This window comes from Pogonomyrmex barbatus, unplaced genomic scaffold, assembly GCF_055798465.1.
Source record: "Pogonomyrmex barbatus isolate J1 unplaced genomic scaffold, ASM5579846v1 scaffold2, whole genome shotgun sequence".
Classification (NCBI taxonomy): domain Eukaryota; kingdom Metazoa; phylum Arthropoda; class Insecta; order Hymenoptera; family Formicidae; genus Pogonomyrmex; species Pogonomyrmex barbatus.
The window spans coordinates 14,930,630-14,956,399 of record NW_028297116.1 but is presented as its reverse complement, the minus strand read 5'-3'; the positions used below and the strand labels follow the sequence as shown (position 1 = coordinate 14,956,399).

The window sequence follows — 25,770 nt, the reverse complement described above, 5'->3', positions numbered from 1 at the left end:
TCGTTGATCGAAGTGAAAAATATACGCATCTGCGGACAAACGCAAATGCATCTATAAAAGCTTTAACGCAGCTATAGATAGTGTGTGTGTGTTGTTCCCGAATTCGCTGTTACATCGAGTGCAGCTGCCGTGCAATTAAAAAGAATCTATTCCCTGAAAAGTGGTGAGAGTATCGAAAGATAACGAACGACAACGGACTAACGGTTACGCGCTAACAATAACATTGTAACGAACGTCGCGCAATATGCACGTTAATGATAACGCACGGTGCGCGATTATTTGCGGCTTAGGTTTATGTCGCCAATTAGTTTTTATCATCGTCCGAGCCTATATCATGAATTTTGCGATTATATAAACAACTCGTTTTCTACGATAAAATAATACAATATCGTTATGTGTGCGTGCGTGCGTGCACGCGCGCGCGCGCGCGCGTGTATGTGTGTGTGAAAATTGTTAATTTAAATTTTATATAGTAACCAACTTTATAATAGATTTCGCTAATATTTTTATTTTCTTTTATTTCATGGTATTATATTTTCAAAGCATTGTTATCGTGCGTTAATTGCATATGTTGCCAAACAGCAAAACTGAGATAGCATATTTAGGTCGCAATATTCTGCTCGTAATATCGAATCGTAATGATACCAGTGCGAGCTATGAAAAAAATCATGAGCGCGAACGATCCGTTTTATACTACTATTTTTCGTCGGTAAATTAAATTACGCGTCGCGAATAATGCCATGGAATTTAAACGAATTTCAATACTCCGCAAAGCGAAAATAGCGCGGATTATACGCCGGACGATGTCAACCTTTGTACTTTACATCATCATACCGCCGCAAAATTACAAGCGTTATCGTGATTAACGGAGCGCGTTTGTTGAACCGAGATCCAACACACATGTTAACCCTTTAAAATTAATACGCACGACAGATTTCACATTCGGTTCCTCTGTAACCGCCATATTTATACAGGCCCCTACCGATATCGCTGGAACGTTGCTAGTCGAGCCGAAGCAGATATCATCGTACGTAATGACAATTAATAATCGAGTTATGTGAAGTTTATATTGGAACGGCTGGTTGTGATACCGGAACTCCGGTGCTGTGTTTTACAATGTATATTTATGGAATGCATAAAAAGATTAATCTGTACGCGAACGGTAGATCTCATTGTTTAGGACGCCATAAATGATGATTCTCTTTCTCGATACGCGCTACTTCATGCTTGTTTGTTGAAATTTGACTCATTCAACGGCTATTAGAATCTATATGTTTACGACAGCTGTCGATAATCGTCGCTTCTTGTTATGCGGAGAGCTCCTTAGATGCTGGGTAGATTTCCCTTTCTTTTGATATCAGATATTTGACGTTCATGTCGATATTGATACCCGTTAAAAATTACATATTATCTTATCGAAGTTATTTTATCAACTGACAGATCATATTTGATAATTTGTTTATAAGATATATCAAAAAAAAAAAAAAATTTAATCATAAAATTATCATTGATTGTGTGAAATATGTTAAAGTCTGTCAGTTTATTGCTCTTAATTTCTAACTCTATGCTTCAAGTTATTTGAAGTCAGATATATATGCTATATTTTTAAAAGTTAGAAATTCGTTACGATCAACCGTTTCTAGTAGTCAAACATTAGCAAATTAAAAAATTAACATAAAAATTATCAGATTTTTTTTTCTCGAAGAATAAGTACTTGAAAAATTTAAAATTAACGCTTTATCTTTTTTTATATTTTAGACAGATTAATTCTATTTTGGAAGATCCGTCACGTAGATTACGGATTATAGCATTATACTAGGAGTTTGTGAACGGATCCGATATTCGAATATTTCCCTCTGTCATCGTAAGCGAAGAATGCGATAGCACATAGGGTTGAACGAGGAAAACCAAATCTCCTGAGGTCCATAGAAAGGCGAAGAGCGTCGGTTGTCACGCCCCAGCGAGGTCAGGGTCGCCTTTTCATCGCCGATAAAGTTGCATGAACGCTGTCTCCTTTTTCCCTCAATTCCTTCGTATCTCGAGCGATCCGTTTAAAATTTTAAGGCGCGGCGATAGGAAGAGACTGAAATGAAACTTCCGTTTTAGTGCTGACCGACGAAATCGAAAACTCTGGAAGGACGATTTGTGCGATTGGATGGACAATCGCGAATTCTCCTAGATATACTGGCTAGAAATGCGAGAGTTAATAAAAAATTCTATTAAATAAACTGTCATCTTGTGTTGAAAAAGAATAAGTTAAATTTTCATCTATCAACTGAGAGAGAAATAAGAATATTTTATTATATTAATTGTGAGCGACATTGTATTTAATTTTGCAATGTACAAGTTTTGAATAACAGGTAGTAATTTCATATTTAGATATTTATATTTCGATCGCATATCTTTATTATTTTAAATCTAAGATGAAATCTATGAATACTATTAATTCGAAATTTCTCATTGATAATAGTTAACGATCGTTCTGTTTGTGGTGGCAATATCAAATTCAAGTTCATATGTGAACTTGTTTATAAACTTCATTTAAAATTCAAGTTCATATATCTCGAAAATCATATAAATGTTGAGTCGTCGTGTGCGCAACGCTTCGCGTCATGTCGTCGAGTCGAAATTTTCTCCAGTTTATTCGCTTTGGATAACTATGTACCATCACGGACCTACGATGGGTGGATTGCGAGAGAAAGAGATAGGGAGCAGGAGAGAGAGAGAGAGAGAGAGAGAGAGAGAGAGAGAGAAAGAGAGATGGTTTTCAGTTCGTTGGGCGCCTTTGTGTTCCGAGGTCAAGAGAACAGTGCAGGCAAGATTATCTTCCTCCTCCATTCCTCGCCTCCACTTCGCCGTTGTGTATAGCAGTTGAAGACGATTCCACTGTTCTTTAGTCATCATTTTCACAGATTCCCATCCATGACTTCCTCTGTCCGCCCTTTGCTCTCTCTCCTATTCCTTTAAGTTGCGGATTTATCCTTATAATGCCGTACTTTTTTTTAAGGATCATTTTTAAACTCCTTTTTTGGCGAATATTATACGCTGTTTTTTTTTTTTTTTCTTTCTCGAGTCTTTATCGACTGCTATTCGCTCTCGCATCTACGTTTCGATCCATCATATACGTTCACAATTATCTATCCATCCATCCATCCATCCATTCAACCATCCATCCACCGCACTTACATTTGCATCTACAGATATAGTTAACTTCGCTCTTTTCTCCTCGCCTCTCTTCCAGTTTCTACGTTTCATCTACTCTTCGTCTTCTGTTCTTATTCTTTCGTTTTCATTTCTCGGCGCTTCTCCCACGGTGCGATTTATGAAAGCGAGCGATATGGGGTAAGCTCCACGGTTATTTGCCTCTGGAGACTTATAATGGCCGCTTTACTGCTCTCGTGAATAAGTACTTCCTACTAAATAACATCCGCAGGAAAAGAGATGCTCGCGGTCCATTACACGCCGTGCAACACGCCGGGTTAAACACGAAACCGCACGAGGAGAGAGATGTGGCTTGGCCTTATTGTCGGGAAGACCGCATTTTTCTGGATAATTAATACACAGGCATACATAGGCGTAGATGCGATTATTTCCAGATCCTGCAAAGCAGTTATGATCAGATAACGCCATCATATTTGATTGACCTCTCTTGCAAATTTCATGTATCTGGGATATAATAATGATATATGTCACGTGATATTATTTGGATATATTAAAAGATATATATATATATATATATATATATATATATATATATATAATGTATGTCCTTTTAACATAACTCGAGATATTTCCTATCATTTAAATGCATTTAAGTGCAAAGATAAGATATCTAAATTATTAATTCATGTGGAATTTAAAGTGTCTGTTGAAGTGTTAAATACACTTTGGTAGATCAAAAAAATCAATTTTTTATCTTTTGCAATTTCTTACGATATCTTAAGAATATTTTCTTAGAGTTGCAAGAATGTTTTCCTAGAATTATCGGAATTCTAAATAAAAATAAAAAAGTTTTATGATTATAAGTTTCTCCTAAAAGACGTGTACATTACAAACAATTTGACCCATTAATGAAAATTTCAGCAATGAAATTTTATTGGAGCGAAATTTTATTGAGTTTTACACAAAATAACAATGTAATCTCAATAACTCGATCGGGGAAGATTATTCTAATAGTACAAAAATCATGTTAATTGTAACTAATATAGTACCATATATATGTATAGTGAAGATACATTTTTATTACTACAAATTATGCAAATTGCAAGCGTGCACCAATATGCTACAAATGAGCACCGCATGACGAAGGAAGCAAGATTGCGTCAAACTAAACTCAAGAGGAATTAACATGTCTGCAGAAAATTTATTATACGGCTCTGAAATAGATGTTTCCATATAAAAAATAAAAATCATCTCTATATTGCTTAAAAATATATTTAAAATTTTGAATGTTTTTCTCCAAACTAAAAGTTCTCGTTTTCCAAATCGGTATCAAAAATATCTCGAAAACGATTGGATGGATTGGAATCATGCTTTTTCATGCTTTATTTGACACAAAAATACGTAGTGTTTATCGTAGGGATTTTTTTTCTAGATCTTTATTTTTATAGTCGAAAAACCGATCAATTTTTAAACGAAAATTCGCACTCATATTCGGATAAGCGCCAATTTGCAGCAAATGCGAGTTTTAAAAATCGATTACAATAAAGAGAGATTTATTTGTGTGTTTTAAAAATCCATTACGCTTTTGTGTTGTATAAAATATGTAAGTTATACAGCTGATACCGCAAATCTTGATAGCAACTAACATGCCTGACATCGACAATGATATCTGCTGCAGTTTTTCTATATTTTTTAAATATAAATATAAATTTATTAATAAAATTTTATATAAAATAATGGTACAAACCTGGCTTTGATAATTCTAATATCTTCGAAGAAAAAAAATATATAAATATAAGGCTATCTTTGATAGCCCCTTGGGTGTATGTAACTCCTTAAATGTGTTGTGATTATGTCTCCTTAAAAATTTCATAAATAATGCATCGAAGAGGAATATTGGAAGGAAAGCGCTACCGAATTCTGTTTCGATTTGCATATTTGACGCATTTAATTTGTACGTACAATGTGATCCATATTACCGAAAGGGCTACGTGTCCAAGTCCGCGACATTTCACTGACAGGATCACACGGTCTGAGGCTGGTACACGAAGGAAAACCCAATTTACGATTCTCTCGAATGCTGCGGGGATTGTCTTCCCCTTTCTCGGCCATGTAACAATCGTCTCCTCGATCTTGGAGAGTTTCGATGCAAGTTGCGCGCCATATTGCGAAGTTATGGAATACGAGGTTACGAACGGCGAGGTGACATCATCTATCACGTACTAGGATGCAATTATTCCGACCAAGATTAACCCAAGAGGAAGGAAGGGTCGTTGCGCGCTCGAAGGAGCACCGTCGTCGTTTTGTAACCGCGCACCTTCCCGATGAAAGATGGACGCCGATGATACAGAAATGTTGAATAATATTGTTAATATTGTCCTTGAAGTGTCGAAATTTATAATTAAAGAATAGAAACTTGTATATATATATTTTAGCGTTATAAAATTATAAATATAATATTCATAAAATTCAAATTGATCATAAAATCATTCGTTGATTCATAAAATTGATAAAAATATTTTTTATCGATTAATTTAATTCTTAAAATTGTCATAAAGATAAATATTTTTCTAACAAATTACGTACGTTTCAAGCGATATCGTGAATCGTGAACGCTTACAGCGTGCGGTAATTTGAAGAAGATTAATTAATAACAGAAGTTGATTAATAAATTGATGAATTAGTTGGTTGTCAATTTGTATTAGTAGTGTATATTTATCGCAAAATAAAGTAAAGTACTTGCTTTATTAGTTATATATTTATTAATTAACGCAATGACAATCTACATCCACAATTACAATTACAATGGCAAGGAAATTAACCAGAATTAGTGTAGTGCGTAAGCGGGATAATACCTTCAATGAACATTTTGCGCTGTTGAGAGGACTTATGACAGCAAAAAACTGGACATTATTCTGAGTTAAAGGCCGACGGAAAAACTGATTGCTCGTTTCAGCCCGATATCTTCGTCGTTCCATAACGACGAATCTTCGTGCACGGCTTTTTGCAGGAATATCGTTTTGTACCGATAAATCTGCATTATATCCCTCCCGATCTTGGTGGTGTAGTGGGAAATGGCGGAACCTGAATCGTCGGGGTCGTTAAGCTTTCCAGCGTCGCACGTGGGAGCTTAAAAGTGTTATAAAAAGGACGTTATTTGATCGATCGCGGAACATTATTTATCATTACCGTGGATGTACAATATCGGTAATCTGTACGCTGAGTTGCCTTGATTCGGCACAATTGATTAAATGCATCGTTACGTACATCGCTCAAAACCTACCTTTTTTTAGTAATTTAAAAACACAATTTCGCAAACATTTTCGCAAATTTATATAAACATTTGCTCTAACGGACTGTACTGTAAAAAATTAAATGGAGGGAAAACAGTTAAATTTTGTTAAATGTTGAATTATTTGACAGTATGCTACTTAAAAAAAGGTTCTTTTAATTTTGATAATGGCAAAGTTTTTGGATAAATTATAACACATGAGCAACAAATTTAATTTATAAATTTAATTTACAAATTTAATATCTGAAATTTGCAAAAAGTTTTTTGATATTTAAATGAAATTCTAAGCGTCACAATTCTAACGACTTTCATCTTCTGTGAAGCGGCAATGCGAAAAGTTGATAAAATCTACGGACTCGTCTGTCATGTCGTATTCTGGTTATGATGATCGAGGATATCCCTGCTTCCAGCACCTTCCTTAACGCCGATAATATTTCAGTGCTGGGTCAGGTGGTGAATATGACGGTGCCGAGGAGGATGAAGGTTAGAAGAAATTATGGGAACTGTCGATAGTCATTGCCCGGAAAGCTGCCAACGAATCGACCGAGATTAATCGTCGAGCGACGTGAAGCAAAATTTCACTGCAGTTACATAAGCGAGTATAAAACATATTTATAGGATGTAAGATAGATAGTATGATGATATTTTTCGCTCATTATAGAAGCTGGAATATGCTTTTACGCTTTTTTAGGAAATTTATTTATTTAAACTTTTCAGAGGCAACGAAATGAGCTTTCCTTGTCTCATAAAATTACTTATATTTGACACATATACATTTACTTTTTATATTTATATACTAAAAGAGAAAGAAAGAGAGAGAAGATAACAGAAAAGATTAATTTTTATGTAGCGTCGAGATTGAAAAGGTTAATTTCTATATAGCATAGAGATTTTTAGTTCACTTCATTTGAATAGTCGTGCGTTGTCTCGTTTTTTTGGAAATAAAATATATATATATATATATATATATATATATACATCAACTATTATTCGAAGTATAAAACCGCAGCGATCCGACGAGATAGATTTTAATTAATGTAATGGGATGCTAAAGAATTGTCGCATAGATAAAAGGATGTCTTCCATTTTGATATAAAGAGAAAAGACTCGACGAAATGAAATTTTTAAAATAATTAACACTGCATATATATGCAAAAAGTATGAATAAATTAATAGTGAAAATTTGCAGTCATGTTCTAATATTGACATCTCTTGAAGATATTTCAATTTCAATGCTGTTTAAATATTGATAATTTTAAATCATCGGTTGAATAATTGTTATACTATGTTGTATAAAAATTTAATTAAAGATTTCGATGAATTAGCATTTCGTCAGAGAAAATTATAGAATCGTAATAATATAGTAAAGAATATGATTTGAGAAAATCGCGTGAGTCTTCGTAACGAACAACGATGATCCTTCCAGTCGATTCTCGTCTCGAATTTCATCGTAAATAATGCATCATTCGTCGGACCGGTCAGAAATATGGTGGGCATAAAAGTGATGTAAGGCCAAGGAGAAACGGTTCGTTCGATCGGCGGATGGTAGTTCGGCGCTTTCTAGGTTGGAATTTCTGGGATGGGAGGCTTTTCCTTCCTTCCCTAGAAGGGTTTCTTCTTCACTGGAGAATTTAACTCGCAGGCGATAATCGATACGGATCGATGGCTAGGATCGTTATACTAGGCGGGAGAAAGAATTTGAAGAAGCATGGTAATTTTTCAAAAACGCCATGAATGAAATCTTTAAATGGATGAAATCTTTAAATGGGTTATTTTTTTTCACAGGGACAGGTAGGCGAAAAGAATCTTGATTAAAAATAGACGCATCTTTATGAAGTTTAAATAATTAATTGATTGCGTGATTTGACATTAATGAAATTTCTGTCGTGTATATAAGAAATGTAACCCATCGGGAAAAATGATCTTCTAAGAACGTGTATAACATAATGTGAATAACATAATTTTCATAAAAATTGAATGTTAATTAAATTGGAATAATAATTTGTAGTAAACAACAATTTTTTGATATATATTTTCTTTTCTTTCGAGTGAGACTGAAAATACGCTTAACTATGTTGCATTATGCCACCAAAAAGGTGTTTAACTAGTGCAAATACTTGTTATTGGCGAATCGCGCGGAGAAATTACTTTGCTCCTTGCCGAGACAGCATCTACAGGCGTACTACATAATTTTTGTTGCCCTCGTAGTCACGATGGAGTTGAAAATAAATTGCTTTTACCGTCGGCAAATTTAGTTCCCACGATGGCGACCGATGCGGATCGATGCCCATGATCGTTGCACTTGTCGGGACCCGTTCGGAAATGTAGTAATTTTTCGCGAAGGGGGAGAAAGCTGCAGCCAGGGGTATCGGGTAAGCCTTCCGAGGTCATTTTTTACATTCCGTGTTGAACGAGCCTGAATGGAGAGCCTGAAAATATGTGTTCTTTAAAAATAACCGCTTTCTTAACTCAGTTTGTTTTCCATCTTGCGAAATAATAATAATAAGTTATATCGTGGTATATATACGGAGAGTGTCGGCATTATTTTTAAGAACCATCCCCTGCAGTCTCGCGCCGCACTTCCGCGCTGCATTGATTTAAGATTAGGAAATCACTTGGGGTAAGTGCGCGCAAAAAATAACATTGCAATATCTATCGATGAATCTTGTTAAATGTCACAATCCATTACTTCACGCTCCGTCTGACACGTTGACATCTACTACATTGCCCTCGATATTCCGATATTCTCGTGTCGCCGACGTGTGATATTCATGGTAGAGTACCTGCGAACAATAGTCCGTACCAACAAGATATTACGTATTAAACTGCTGTTTGTCTATCGATTACGCGTGCTAATCCAATGGTTATTCCGAACCTTTAATTATTTACAGTATTATATGGTGGCGATGAAAAATGTATCACTCGTTGCGACAGTAATGTTTTGTTGTCTGGTAATCGACAATTATAGGTACGGTATATAAACAGTATATGATATTGATCGGAAAGTATATCTGGACAAAATCCGGAACGGAGATTTTTTTCCGCATGATTGATTACGTCATTGTTGAATCGTTATTAATCGCAGAACGAACGAGGTGCACAGATGCATTTTAACGAACTTGCCGCGTAAATTCTGAAACTCAATTATCGCATCATCGTCAATGTAATCTGCGGTTTAACGGATTAAATTGTTGCTACTGCCTCGATGATACAGGAAGCCAATTGACGTCGGCCATTTGACGTAATATGAAAATGTCGAAAAATGTACGTGGTAAAAAAAAATTTACACAAAAATTTGTATGGATATCCGTTTAGAATATGTAAAGTACTTGTATGTATATGTTAAATGTATTAATAAAGTGTATTAAATTTGAAACATAAAAGATAGATATGTTACAAACTAATACAAACGATGTTAAAAATTAACACTAAAAAATAATAATACTTTGCAAGAAGCACATTTTATACTAAATTGATATATTAAGAAACTGATAATTCACGTGCCAGCATTTTACGAGAGACCAGTGTATCTTTATTTACACGAAACAATCAGTTGCGAGCATCTCGAAAAGAGCTGGACTGATGAAATACTTGGAATATTTTGATAGTTTGAGTTCGAGTTAAATAAAAAAATTTTTTTATTTTTTTCTTCCATGCTTTGTAGGCAGAGATATGATGTAAAGACTGTACGTGGAAATGTATAAATTTCTTATTAAGAAACATTTTGAATGTCGTCATCGTCATCTCTGGATGGTTGCTTTTGCATCACTAGACGGTTTTAATGATGATGAGCAATCCCTGATTCTCTGATTGACTATGTATTTACGCATATACTTTTACATACTTATACCGAAGTCTTACAGTTTTACACAATTGCACACCTACTGTCACATCTCCTATCTATACATTATTATTTTACACATTCACAGTCACGGTTTTTTTACACAGTCACATATCTTAACATATCATATTCGCTGTTTCACACTTTTACACATTTACACACTTACACATACTTATCATATCCTTATTTTTAAATTTGTAAGTTAGTTTTACACTCTACGCTAACTTTCTTATTTATGATTTTAAATGATATATTAAGCTTATTTTTAAATATAACATTAATATAATATTAAATGTAATATTATATTAAATAAACATATATCATAGAAAAAATTATGTATAATATGACGCAATAGTCATTTGTCATTTTTAGACAGAGAATAGAAGAGAACGTTTTCCTATATGACGATAAATGATATTTAACATGTAAAACATGTTAATTTAACAGATAATAGCTATAACAAAGAAAAAATGTCTTAAATTATCTATACATTTTTATATATATATATATATATACCTTTTTATAAACATTTTTATTACGTTTGTGCATATATTATAAAATATATAATTAAGATTATCACATATTTTTTCGATAAAATTGATGATCTATAATATAATATGTAAAATTAATACGTATATTTTGTTTATTCTTTTTGAATTTACATTTTAAAACTACATTATTTTTGTTTCTTTCTATATTTTTAATGTATTATTGAAATGTATTATGAAATGTATTATTTTAATATCGAAAAATGTTGAATATTCAATATAAAATATTCAAGTAATACATCATATTAAATTAACACTTGGATATATTTAACAGAAATATTTTAACAAGGATTAATTTTAGCATAAACAAAAAATGTTTTTACTGTATATATTCAAAGTTCAATATCGTATCATAATTTTTTTTTAATGTAATAGAATTTTCTAACATGATAGGAAATATGGAAGATACAAATACATTTTACTCTTTAGTGTGATAAAGAAAGAGATTTATTATATTCAGGATATTCATTAAAATATTGTTTGCATAAATAAAAATGATTAGCGCTGCAGTTAAAGTTGTTCTAGAACAAATTATAAAATGTGTTGTAGCTATATCAAACGTAACATAAGATGAAAGGAAAAAAAATAAGATGAAAAGTGGAGTAAGAGGTAACAATCTTCAAGTGTGATTAAATAAATGTCTCAAAAAATAAAGCCGGATCTGTTTAAAAAATCGACTTGCACTTAATCTTAAGCGGCCTACATAGAACGGCGATGTCTTAGAAACTTCTGTATGCTTTTTTTTTTTTTTTAAATGATTTATTAATTACTCCGGCGTAAATCGAGAATTTAAAGTCTGTACGCGTCGCAAGAATAATTACGAATTCGCCAAGTGTACAGCTGGGAAACGTGACGTCGGACTTCCTTTGCGCTCCGCCGGAAGAAAGTCTCACAGGGAAGAAGCCCGAACAACTCCTCGCTTCCTTTTCGCCGCTGCAACGAAATATCTCGATCATGCCTTTGCGAGCATCACAAACATTGAAAATGGTATTACCTCTATCGAATCTGAAAAGATACATCCGCATTTTGATGAGATGCATGCTAATGCATCTAATATTTGTTTTGATATGTCTGAGACTTGAAAACAATTTTAGTTTGAAAGAACAGAATAATAAATGGCATTACCTCGACAAACAGGATAACTTAGGAAACTGATAATTTTTCCTTTCTTTTTGAATTTATATCTATGAATTCAGGACAATTGCTTATCTAATCGCGAATTACGTTATTTTTAATGAATTTGCAATTTTAGTTTGCTTGTGAATGATGTTCTGTGATGCGAAGATGTGCCTCCCATTTTAATGAAGTTTTGACACTAACGTTAAGGAACAACGATGACAACGATTCCTTGGAGCATACATACGCTTATGCGACCAAGTCGAGAGATGCATATTCAGAGATCCGCGCGTGTTCAATTATTCATATCGTGACGTGATGGTAGTGTTAACGGAAAGAAAAAATAGTGGCTAATGTGGCAATTAATGAATGAATCGTATGCGTCTTTGATACCTCCATATCTTTTCACTTTTGTGTTCCTCCATCGCGATAATATCTCATAATATCATGTGTGATATTCCCCATATAAGTAGTCATGCAGAAAACGCGCGAGGTATTCGTGATGGAAAATCTCAGAAAGGAATTTGCAATGGTAGTTGCTGTCATGCCGGATATAAATGCGGGGTACGCGAGCCATAGATCAAAATCGATACCGGATAGCGAACATGTATAATTCCGCTGCGGATATTCGACGGATAAGCGATATACCTGTCTAACGTGATACAAACTTTCGAGCGGCAATCCCGCTCGGGGAATCCCACCCCTGATTAGACTCTATTCTAGTCTAAATAAAACGGATATCGGCCGGTAGTCCCGTCTGGACTATCGATAATCGGCAAGCGCATCTTTAATTCTGATTAAACGTAATCTTTGCCAGAAGTCAGAGTTTTGGCCCGCGTTTTTCTCATTCCCGCAGTCGGAGTGGAAACGACGAAAACTTGTAGGATGACGCAGAGGATGGACGTTCGCGAAATCGAACTGCACGAGACAATTTGGGGCAGTATTGATTGAATATCACGAATAAAATCTTGTTCCTCCTATTGCTTTTATTGCAAAAATTTCCAATTCTTCACTCTACTCACGCTACTCCGCATGAAACATGCAACTACTGCGATCTTGATTAAAATTATTTTAAACGTTTGTACAACAATATGTAAGATTCTCGTATTTATTATAATTTTCTCATGATTATATATATAAAATATACACACACACACACACACACACACACACACACACACATATAATAAATATAACCATATAGTTACATCATTGTATTTTATTTGTGTGTGTGTGTGTGTGTGTGTGTGTGTGTGTGTGCGTGTGTGTGGTTAGAATCTGATTTTATATAGTTATTTAAAGTGGATTCATTTTTAACTTGTGTCGTGCGTTTACTTGTGTGTGCATTTAAATTTTTACATTTAAATGCAAAAATGGTAGATTACATTTTCATGAAACGTACACACTCACGAACTAGCCTTGTCCCGAGTACATTTAAAAGATGCATTTAATACGTCACCGGCTTTTTCGCGCGCCGAACGATCCTATTTCGTCGCCGCGTCGCAATATTGTATCGGCAATCGAACAAATTGCTTCCTTCCATACAGCTGGTTTTCGAATTACGAAGCCCATAAATATGGCCGTACCTACGGGGAATTTGTTGCCAGGAATATCGGCTAGCTGCGACCGCGACCATAACTTATCAGTATCGCGCGAGCAGAATTCAATCGCGAAATAAAATGCCACGTGAGACGACTGCCGGTTGACATTCTGTCTAGCTTCGCCTAGGTATTCATCTCGGAAATGAAGTCGTCTCTATAAAAGCGAGTGACTTATATTGTTTTCCAGTAACGAGCGTACGTGATCCGGACTGATATTGAAAAACATTTTGAGGCAATGTCGGAATCAATTCGGATTTCTAAACGTTTTCAGATTCTTGATTTTTTGGCTATAAATATTTCTCGTGTATTATTATATATTGCATTCTAAATTATTAATTAACGTGACAAAACAAGGTGGGAATTTGAAAAGGAACAAAAATATGTGGGAGTACGTGCCTTAAATTTAATCATACTGCAAAAGAGTTGTGTTTCTTATGAGTGCTCAGATGGTTATATTTACAAAATAAAAAAATGAAATAAATATATACATAGAACATTTAGCAACATTTATTCATAAAAATGCTTTATGTAGTATCATAAAATATTACAATATTACAATCATAAAACAATATTACAAAACAGTTTTTGATGCATATGTTACAATAACATAATAAAAATTTGAATTACTGCAGGTTATAAATTTATATAAATGTATTTATTTTTATAAGTATAATAAAACAACTATAAATTCTCAATCAATTATTTACTGCTGTAAAATTATTACTGTGTATGAAAATCATATTAGTTTACACAAGTTAATATTTCAAAATGGAAAAAATAAAGTACTTCCTTACAACTTTTTAATTTTAACAATGTAATACACAAAAAACCGTTGATACACTCATAGATTTATCATTGTTCATAATGAACCAATAATAAATTCAATGTAATGAAATACTTCTAAATATTGATATTGATCCCATGAGCTTTGTTCACAAAACTATCGATCTTTTAAAACATGTACAACAATAAATGTCGACGATATAATCTTAGCAACTCTTGCCAATAGATCACACACACACACACACACACACACACACACACACGCGCGCGCGCGCGCGCGCGCGCGTTCATATTTTGACAGTTACAATAATCGCCTGCAATTTTCAACCAAATATGAGAGCAACTAATATCTGAAATCTTTTTTTACAAATAATAAATAATATAAAAATTTAAATTGCTTTTACAAAAAATATTGATAGAAATCTACTGTATTGTTTGAGTTATCCATTATATATCACAAAACAATTTTTAGTTTAATTAATAGAGTAATTCTACTGTTCTACACAAAATTTTATTAAAAAATTTTGGATATTATAATAGAATTTACTAGAAAGCTATATAGACTTCAAAATTAATATATAAAAAATTAATTTCAAATTAAAACAACAATTTCATAACAAACTAAATCTTAATTATGGCGAAAGAATGGCTAATTATAAGGAAATAATAACTATATTTAATAAAAAAAAAATATTCGTTAATAAATTTGTCAAAATATAGAAGGACAAAAAAAAATAAAGAAATGAATAAAGATCTTATTTTTAACAATAATATAACATATAAAATGTAAATAATACAATAAAGGATTTTGAGTGGTTAATCGAAGAAAACTATGAAAGTTATATAATAATACGTAAAATATCACAATAATGATAAAGATGATAAGGATAATAGGACAATTTACTCCCGATACATATAAAGTAAAATATAAAATTATAGACACAATTAAATAAAGAGCGGAATAAAAAATTTGTCAGTTATAATTATGTGATCGAAAGGAAGGTGGGAGGGGGGGGGGAGGGAGGAGAGAGATCATCCAATTCAGGTTTCGTCATTAATCCGCTTTCATTAATCTGGATTTATCTCTTCGAATAGTAGCAGTACAGTGAATATTTCTTAGCTTGGAAGATAGTTTAATGCGCTGCGGACCTTGATGCACTTTCCCTAGCTTAGAACAACCAATATGCACGGGATTTCCTTGACTCGACTCTATTTGACGTTCTCTTAAGGATTTCTCTCAATAGTTTTATTTGTCAGTTTCCGTTATGTAGCCACTATGTAGGAAGATGTTTTCCCTTTATGTTTGAGCCTTATGTTTTTGAATCTTGTCTTGCCTAATGATTTACTTATCCTTACCTTCATATTCCTTATTCTTTCCCTTTCTTTCTCTTTCTCTTCATCTCCCGATATTTAGCTCTGATATTCAATTGTCATTACATTTCTGATTTTTGATATAATTTCTTGTCAGTATCATTTTATTTATTAAAATATTATAAATTATCAAAGAGTTAAAATTGTACCTTTGCTATTTTATGTAATCATATGTAATATATTAATGTTAAATACTTTTAATTTTGTTTTTTAATTTTGTTGCTTTGCATACACAATTGTTGTTTTGCATACACAAAATATTGAAGTTTTTAACTCACCCTCCTACATACAGATTTTAATAAAAATTCTATGTACAAATATTTTATAATTTATAATTTTAATTTTACTTTCAATAATAAATTTGTTGATAAACATGGAATTTATTTTTCCTGAGTAGAAATATTGAAATATCAATAGTTTTTAATTATAAACAATTAAAAAAGGAGTTGAATTTCTCAGAAAATTCATCAGAAAAATGCATTATCAGGTATGTCAGGAAATATATCATTAAATCGTGAATTGTGGGATAATTTGTATATATAATTAAAAAATTTAATAGATAAATCAAATAAACTTTACATTTACATGTAAAAAAGTTGAATTGCTAAGTAATCAATTTCTAAACGGATACATTTTGATAGTAGTATATAAAAAATAGTATAATTTTCTGCGTGAGCCACATCGTTGGTATCCAACACTTAAAGTCGTGCGTTTTGAAGTGATACAACGGTCTTAGATCATTACACGTTAATTACGTACTTCGAAGGTCTGTAATTTATAGAGGAAAGCAGTCGCTTTATGGCACGTATCGTTTAATCTCGCGAGGCTTTTGATTCACAAACGTTAACCGCTAACGATTGTCTATTCTGAATGTGCGCTGCTTGCTATTGCCTTGTAAAGTTGCGTATACATTTCCACGTACTTTTGGTGAGATATCTATTCAATTTGAAAAGTTTATATTTATTTATAGATCATACGTGTGTGTGTGTGTGTGTGTGTGTGTGTGTGTTGTGTGTGTGTGTGTGTGTGTTGTGTGTGTGTAGTGTGTGTGTGTTGTGTGTGTGTGTGTGTGTGTGTGTCTGTGTGTGTGTGTGTGTGTGTGTGTGTGTGTGTGTGTGTGTGTGTGTGTGTAATAAGAAACTTGACTTATATACAACTATATAAGTCCTGGCTTATAAAAGCAAATTACTCTTAAGTAATTAAGATTAGATAGACGTTAAATCGAGGTGATTCTTATTTTGATACGAAGAATTTAATGGAAGTTTGACTCTTTTGGAAGCAGATTTTTATTAGATTTAAAAATTAATGATTAACTTTTAATAATGTCGATATTAACGATTTAAAAAGATACTAAAATTTGACATTTTAATTTAATTTTGATTATTGATTCATTGATTTATTTTGAAATATCATTCTACTTGAGTGATATTACGGTTTTCAGTATAATATTCAGTATATTATAAGCTTGAATATGCAAAATTTATGTATGTCATTTTCCTATTCAATTACAGATTAAATCCGTGCATCGCGGATTAACAAGAATCGGCATTCGTGGAAACTAGCTAAGTGGTTATCCACTTTTTAACTATTTTCTCGAAGACAATTTAATCGTGGCTATTAAATGAAATGGATATATGTCATCCTGTCGTTTAGTTCCTCGTTTTGATTTATCGACAAATAGCACGCGGTCATCGATAAATCGTTACTGCCAGCGGAACGAAGGTGGAACGCGAGGGGGAGGGGGGTGCGGGGGGGGGTCTCAGATGGCGATTTTACTTTATATGGCAAGACTAGACGCGAAATATTACATTTTACAATACGTGTATTCTAAGAGATTGGTTTCCGCGGTTTCCCCGAGAGATCGGGAGTCGCGGAAGCCCCGAGAGAGATGTCCCGCGTGGATGTGTTCCTCGCGACGCAAACTGCGTTCCCGCGGAATAATTCAGCGGCCCGAGCGGCTCCTTCCCGATATATGCATGCCGCTACTAGCGGCTTAATTCCAGAGAGCGTAGAGAATGTCGACGGTGTAGAATCCGAGAGAGAGAGAGCTTCTTACAGCGATCGAAAAGATCGGAGCGTTGAGCAATCGCCCGGTGGACGTGCCGAAGGTTTCTACCTTCGCGCAAAGGCCATCGAGAGTATGCCTCCGCTCCTTCTTCGCGGTTCACCTTCTCCTCCCTGGTTCACCTTCTCCTACTCCACGGAATCTGCAGGTCGCAGGTGTTCGAGCCGGCTATCGGCATCGCTTGGCCGCCGTGCCGGTTTCAGTCACCGCCTGGTCGTTGCCAGGTTCAGCGGCTTTCTCTGTACTGATTTTTTTTTTTTTTTTTATTATTATCGTGGCGTGTCTACGCGTGAGAAATCTCCGCCTGGCCTCAGATTTATCGATTCTTATCGGCGGTTAGCGACGGTCAATAATTCCTCGATTATACGTCTTTGATAAGATTATGATAGTATCGCACTGATATAATCCGATTTTGTAGTAGTACTACAGTATGCGTTTGACTTCAAGAATATTCTAAGAGAGATAAAAAAAGCGTCAACGTGATATCTCTTATTGGTGAGGTGATGCAGATGGCACACTTAGTAGTTTAACTCAATAACTTTGTAATTCAATAATTTGTGCATCTTTGTGTTTATTTCTTAAGTGCAGCAGTTCAGCTAAAAGCGGTAAGTTTTACACCATGCGTAACTCACGTTATAATCTCAACTCAAATCTTTCGCTCTCAAATATTCATCAAAAAGACAAACATTTTTATATCGTAAGATTTACAAATTTTTATATTATCCTATACTATTTATTATAAAAATTTCCTATATAGTTAAAAAAAGTTAAAATGTATAGTAAGAATAATTAACTAATAAAAATTAATTATTTTATCAAATTTATAATAAAGTCTCAATCAAACACGTAACGCAAGGAAATAATGGATATAATCACGCAGCTATTTAACAAGTAAAATTGCCGTTATCTTTACCGCTATTAGAATGTGTAATATGTAGCCTTATCCATGTGAAGCTACTTTCACCGGTATGTATCATGTTATTGCGCGACTAATGATGACTATTTCTTTATTATTATTGTTGTAATTTTATTGTTGTATAACTTGTATAATTTAATTTTATCGTGACAACTTGCCTTTGGCTCGGTCAACCACCTTAAATGTACTTGCAAATTATCGTTATATTGGCCAAGTACACGAAACTCGAAGCGTGTTGGGCGAATCACGCGACAAAGAAACACGCTTTGAATCAATTTTTATTACCTTGAGTAAATCTCGGTTCACACTTTCAATCAGAAAGCAGATGAAAAGAGTACTCTTGTGATTCATCACGAATGCATTCGGCACGCATGCAACGAATCTTAATTTTATCGGTTTAATAACGGTCTGTAATTTATTTAAAATTCAACATAACCGAATTATCAAAACATTTTGTAAACTCGTCGCTTCAGCAATATTGATAATGGATGCGGAAAGTTGAGCTGACTTCAAATTTCAGTAGAATGTAAATTACAGTAGAACATATCTCCAATAACAAGCATGACAATGAGTGATTAAACTCATTATGGGGAACAATTCGAAACACAAATTATATTATATAACATATCGCAAAAATAACTAATGCGCCATTATTGTTGAATATCTATTCAAGCTGTATGTACGATCGACAGTTATAATTCATAATTATAATTCTATTTACAGAAATCTAATGAAATACATTACGAAGTTACATCTTAATTTGGCAATCTCTTAAATTAATATCAGTAATTAATTTCAATTTTTTGAAAATATTTGATTGCATTAATTACTTTCTAAGAATAAAATTTTTTTGCTTCACAATCTTAAATTCTCGAAACGAAACAATGAATTTATTACAAGTGAGATAATAACTAACGTGCAAGTTAAACGTGCGTGTTAATTAAATTCCAATATCGAAATAATCGCCGATAGATTTCTCGGCGGCTTCTTTCTCTTTATCACGCTTCAACATTTCATAAAGAAGTTGGCGAGCGGAGAATCAGCTCCAGCAAAGCCGAGGAATCCAAACGGTCTTTTACGTCTTGCCCTTTCTATCGCTACGTGGTTGCTTCCGGTAACGGCGCAACAGACCACGAAGAAATTGCGCGATGCGAAACGTTCGAAGGAAGGAAGAGAAGGCGGAAGAATATCTCACTAGCCAAGGACTAGCAGTCAGTCGCAATGCTCGCAATGTCGATCGCTACGTTAAACTACGTTACGCCTTTTAAGCTGCGCTATTAACAACGAGCGCGTTTTGAAGTTTTGAAGAAGCTTGATACGCTTTTATCTTTTCCGCTTATTTGCTGCGACGTTTTTTCCCCCCCCCCCCCTCATTTTCCCCACAAATTTCCTATTTAATAGGAGAGAAAACTATTGTTGTTTGTTTGAGCATCGATATATCAAGTTTAACAGCTAATAAATCAGACATATCAAAGTTGTTAGAAATATGCAAAGGATATTGCCACAGAGCCCATCTTGTTATATAAGAAAACATTATTATTTCTGTTATGTGTGCAACTCAACTTCTAAATGTAAGAATATATTATAGAAAATTTTGAAAGAGGAGTGATGTATGTACGTATGCTGGTGAGACACTGATGAAGTCAATGATGAATAAAACCATTGGCTGCAACGAATGTTTATATCTTTTTCCAACGGTATATTATTATTTTTTTTTTTTTTTTTTTTTTTTTCGAAAAATATGACTGTGCTGTAGAATTAAAATATATTCGCACGCGCAATGGTGGTCATTCACTCAATTCGCGAGCGGTCATTCACATACCTTATCCCGTTCGTCAAATTCCGCTCGTCGTTGTTCGGCAATCTGTGACGATCTGTAACGAATCCACTCGGATGGAATTTAAATTGAAACGCCGCCATTGGTATCGCGATAAACTCGAGAAGCGAACTATGCACACGTAGAGAGATTCTTCTGCGCACCTTTATTCGCACCAGCGTCAAAGTATGCAGCGAGCTATGTGCAACGTGCATCGACTAAAATCAATCAGAATCTGTCGACGATACGCGCGAAACCGACCGATATATATATATATATATATATATATATATATATATGCATATACGCTTTCGCGTTCCCACCTTCTCGTGAAGTATTGTTTCCTTCGTGGACACGCGGATTTGCCAGATATCCGTTTCAACGACTGTATTTCTGATTGCGCGCCTGTCGCGAATCCACGTACCGACGCAGCGATAAATAAGCCGCTTATGCGGTAATCTAATCCCGTAATCTCCCCCCCCTCCCCCCTCCCCCCTTCCTCCCTCTCTCTGTCTCTCTCTCTCTCTCTTCTCTCAGAGAGATGTGTACAGTGGTGTGGAATGCATGTATTAACCAAAGCCAAGAAAGAGAAAGGACGAGGCGGGAGACGTGGGGAGATTCTCTTGGATAAGCATGTCGCTGAAATGACGATGATGATGCCAGCGAGAAAACAAGCCTCGGTGAAAGAGGACAGACATCAATGTATGCAGTATAGGATATACATCTTGTCTTCTGACTACGGCGGACTTTGACTGATCGTGGATCGAGGACGACGTTGCGTTTTGATTTCGCGCTGCGTCTTATTTGCGAATCCCACGGGACTCGTGTTAAATCTCATTTGACGCTTCCGCCGTGCCGAATAGCTCTAAGCTATGCGGTTCTAAAGCGTAACTTCGTAAAGCCCGTGATATTAATGCAGGAGTTAGTCGGTAGGAATCTACGGTAGACATTTAAGACATTCATAATTCAAACCGCTATGTCGCTCTTTGGGACTGGAAGAGCAAATCAATGCTCTCCCTCCCTCCCTCCCTCCCTCTCTCTCTCTCTCTCTCTCTCTCTTTCTCTCGTCGTTTCGAAAACCGTGTTTCTCAATAATCAGTAATATTCGCAAAGAAATTAGTTGTCTTCTTAGTTTTGCTTTTATCTACATTGTTACGTGCCAGTGCAGAACGTAAATTGCATTCATTCAAGTTAGTGTTCCGATTATCGCGCGTCTATCGTAAAGTTGTGGTTCCCCCGCTAATCATATCGTTGTAATCTGACCGCATCCCGTTGCCGGATGTAATCTCTTAACCTTGCACTTCAGCTGTCGACTTCCTAGTTATGTACGATATGCTCGATATGTGCAAGCGACACAGAGTCCAAGAATTTAATCCGTACCGTGTGTGCAGGGATACAGTGCGAGGCCGCCATTTCATTACCGGTTTATTACGTTACCGAATTAGGTCGAGGTTTTACGAGGTGAACTTTACATTGCACGACTGTGCCGATGAAGCTGCGGCGACTTTACGAGCATCGTTCATCGGAAAGGACATCGTCCCGTTGGCGACATCCGCTTCTGCCGCCGAGAAAATGTGCATTCCTGTGCGCAACCTTTTATTATTTATTATTCTCATAATCTTGGAAGAAGCTAACAATATCTTCATTTTCTTGTTTATTACGTATGCAAAGGAGAAAGAGAAAAATTTTTGATTTCTTTCTCTTTTTATATCGTAAGCATTGGTTATATTATGAATAAACGTTGATTAACGTGAATAAATTAGAGTAGTGTTAAAAAAACTCGATTATATAAGATTATAATACTAACAAAACTAAACTAATTAATTGGAATTTCAGCATGTTCATCATATTTCCAGGAAACTAATTAACATTAATTTATTTATTATCTCAAACTTAATAATTTTATAATTATATTTATCTTGTTAATTTATTTACTTTTGTAGGAAATAAAAGGACTTGTGTCCTTCTCTCTTTTACTTCAGTCAATTAATAAATTCATGCACATGTAAGCTTTAATAACAAAGATTATATTTTCATTATTTTTTACACGTGATTTGATCCGTGCTCCGAGATACAAATTCGAAGTACGCTTATCTTTAATTAAAGTAACTTGAATAGCAGGCATGCTCGCTGCAAATTGCACTTTTCGGCCTATACTGGTATCTTAGCCTTAAACTTTATTAATTATATTATATTTTCGAAAATAAATTAGCACGCTTGTTTATATCGACAACTTTTTGCTTTATAATTACTTATCCTATATATTCTCTATTCTTTTCTATTTATAAGCAAAAAGAATTAACATTTCTTCTCGTTTTATCGATTTAATCTATTAGAAATTTGATTTGTGGCTTCCGATATTCAATTGTAATATTTATTTTTATCTCTTATCATTTCTTGTTTTGTCGCATTCTATTACTATGTCAAGATTATTGTAATTCATGAGGATTTTATTTGACAGTTTTAATTACATTTTTCAATGAAAATTTGGTCAGCCACAAATGTACGAAATGGTACTTTAGATTTATTAACATCTAAAATTTATCAATGTATATTATTAGAAATTTGGTACACGTCAAAATATTAAATTCTCATATCACTATCGTATTATTATTACGTTCTACAATGCAACTGTTACATAACGGAAAACGGTTATATTTGTTATTAATTATTATCCTTTAATAAGCCGTTATGCAAATTGAATAATAGATTTAAATAACAATTTATAAACGTAATACATAGCTCAGGTAAAAAATTATAATAATTTTTTCTTTGGAATAGAGATAATATAAAATACACAAAAAATATATAATGTTTGCTATTATCCAGTTATCATTAATTTACAAGTTATATTTACAAGAAATATTTTTATTATTTTTTGATAAAAATTATTATTTATATATGATTATAAATGTAAATGCTGTTTTTATAAATATTAACAGAAAAGGATTCTCACTAGTCTTATTATTATCCATTATTTTTTATAAATTTTTAATAAATTAAAGCTGTAATTGGCAAAAGGAAGATATAATTATAACAGTTAATCGAATAAACTCGACTTTCAAAAACTGAAGACTTCGAAATTTAGATATTAGTAAAATCGAAGAAAGTTTATCAAAGTTTTCATCAAAATCGAAAAGAACAAAGAGAGAGAGCTTATGAATATCTCAAAAAAAAAAAAAAACACATCGATGTTATACGCAAGATTATTGGGAATCGTTTCAATTAAGCTGTAAATTTATTTCTCAGCTGTATTTATTTCTCATTTCATTTATATCATTGGTTGAACTGCCTCGCGGAACTCACATTATTATCACATTATTATTACATGTCTATTCGAGCGATCGAACTATGAAATAACCCATCTCGCCGTTGTTAGATAGCAGACTTTTATCGCATTTCCAACTGCGCCGATCGATTCGGAACGAGGAAGTTCCGCTTCTTCGTACTGGCAAACGAGATCATTACGAGAGGTGCTTTACGTAGATTACTCGATTCCCTAAGTAGATTTCTCAAATTAGGCGATATAACTTAATCAGATGGAAGCTCTGTACGCACTGACTGACTCCATGCTTTTATTCCATTCGTTTTTACAGAATACTCTTTATTATGTCCGTGATTTAACGAATCATAATATATTAATTATTTTCGTAGTTTAAAAATCTGTTTGTGATCTTTATTAAGATTCTTAGATAGAGTTGTGATCGGTAGTATCAGAAATTAAATGTTACAAAAGCAAATAGGCTTTCTTATGTTATTATTACTTTCTTTCTTTCTTTCTCTTTGTCTATTTATTTATCTAGTAATATAATTTATTGAATTGAAAACATTGAACATTGGACACAAATTTTGCGATAATTTAAGAATTCACTTTTTAGATGCGTTTTATGATTGAGTATTTATATATTATATAGTATTTATGTATGTGTATGTGTGCATGTATATTTCATAAACATTTTATATCCAAAAATATTTTATAATAAAAACATATGTTGTTTTTACGAATCTAAACTTTTCCTATTCGTTTCTCGTAAAAGTCTTTGAAATGTAAAGTCCGCGTGGCATTTTACGTGACGTACGATATACATGACTCGCGATTAGTCAATAAAAGTAATTTTTCTCACGATATTTTTCTATCGGGAGAAAAAAATTTTCTCGGTCGACCCGAGCCATCGGAAAAGTCTAAAATACAGCGAAAGGAAAACGTCGGAACAAACAGCGGTAGCGGGACGCGTTCGTTCGTCATGGATACAAATCCGCCCATTCAATGTTCACGAAGGAAGGAAGGAAGAAAGAAAGATTAAAAAAAAAGCTCTCGGTAGGCTTTTTGGATACCTGCCAAAAACTCCGGACTCGAAAATGGAAGTTCGCAGTAGAATTCAACACGCCAACGAGCTTTAGGCGAGACACATAGCAAAAGAATACACCGTAGCGATCGTCATCCCATTTCGCCGGGATTGCAACCAGCAGCGCAGCGTAGAAAACGAAGATCAAATTATTTCGGTATATCTAAATTCCAGTTTGCCCGACTTTAGATTACGAACTTGGGGAAACCGCATCGGGGATAAGACGGGGAAGCTTTTCCAGAACAGAAACCTATAATTAGGGAAGGTGCTCGTTTTGAAGCCGACGGCGAGTTTCACAGGTATTATACGCGTGTCCTTAAAGAGATAACTGCAATTACAGGATAAAAAACAGGAAGGTACTGAAAAAGATGTTACAAACCTGATTGTTTGATATAACGAGCGGTACGTCATTGGCATCTCACGGACATACCCGTGACTGATATGTGTGTGTGTGTGTGTGTGTGTGTGTCGGGGGGGGAGAGAGGGGGGGAACGTTGAATAATTTATCGTGCAATATTATCCCGTCGTGATGTACGTAGACAATTTCCCGCTTTTAAAAGATGCAAAAGAGATGTGACGTTTAAACGTACAAGTGTCCAGAGACTCTTTCGAAAGTTACGCTCGTCGCAATGCTCTTATCGATTGATATATTACAAGTGAGAATGAGGGAAAGTTGAAATTGTTTGCAGTCTTCCGTGTCAAGTCTCGAGCATTGTTTGCGCGATGGAAATATGAAAAGGTTATTGACATACTCAATTTCATTGATGTTTAATCCAAATGTTATAACAAAATTTTATGACATAAGAAGAAAAAGTTTCATTCATAACCAAGAGGATTTTATTCTGTAAATTTTATCTATATAAAAAAATTTGAATTCCTGTCACAATTTAATTGAGGAAGAACGAGAATGATT

At 34.1% G+C, this 25,770-nt stretch overlaps 1 protein-coding gene and 1 long non-coding RNA gene across 14 annotated transcripts in view; one reads left to right on the top strand and one right to left on the bottom strand.

Annotated features, from left to right (window-relative positions):
- Positions 1 to 25,770, top strand: part of Pgant9 (polypeptide N-acetylgalactosaminyltransferase 9) — a 207,311-nt gene that overhangs the window by 50,807 nt on the left and 130,734 nt on the right. For 3 of the 12 annotated variants that reach the window (XM_089076840.1, XM_089076837.1, XM_089076836.1), the window contains exon 3: positions 6,894 to 7,049. The exons of 7 other annotated variants lie outside the window; for them this stretch is intronic. The gene's annotated coding sequence lies outside the window, so the exon portion shown is untranslated. Of the gene's footprint in view, positions 1 to 6,893; positions 7,050 to 18,126; positions 18,385 to 25,770 lie in introns of those variants that run through there. 2 more of the 12 variants (XM_089076844.1, XM_089076842.1) reach the window with 1 other exon arrangement.
- LOC105428730 (uncharacterized) lies at positions 8,487 to 21,208 on the bottom strand. 2 transcript variants are annotated; one of them, XR_016139238.1, is made up of 2 exons: positions 20,518 to 21,208; positions 8,487 to 8,883 (listed from the first exon to the last, which is right to left on the bottom strand). It is a non-coding gene; the product is annotated as an uncharacterized LOC105428730 (long non-coding RNA). The 2 variants fall into 2 exon arrangements; XR_016139237.1 differs by lacking the exon at positions 8,487 to 8,883 and adding an exon at positions 11,581 to 11,776.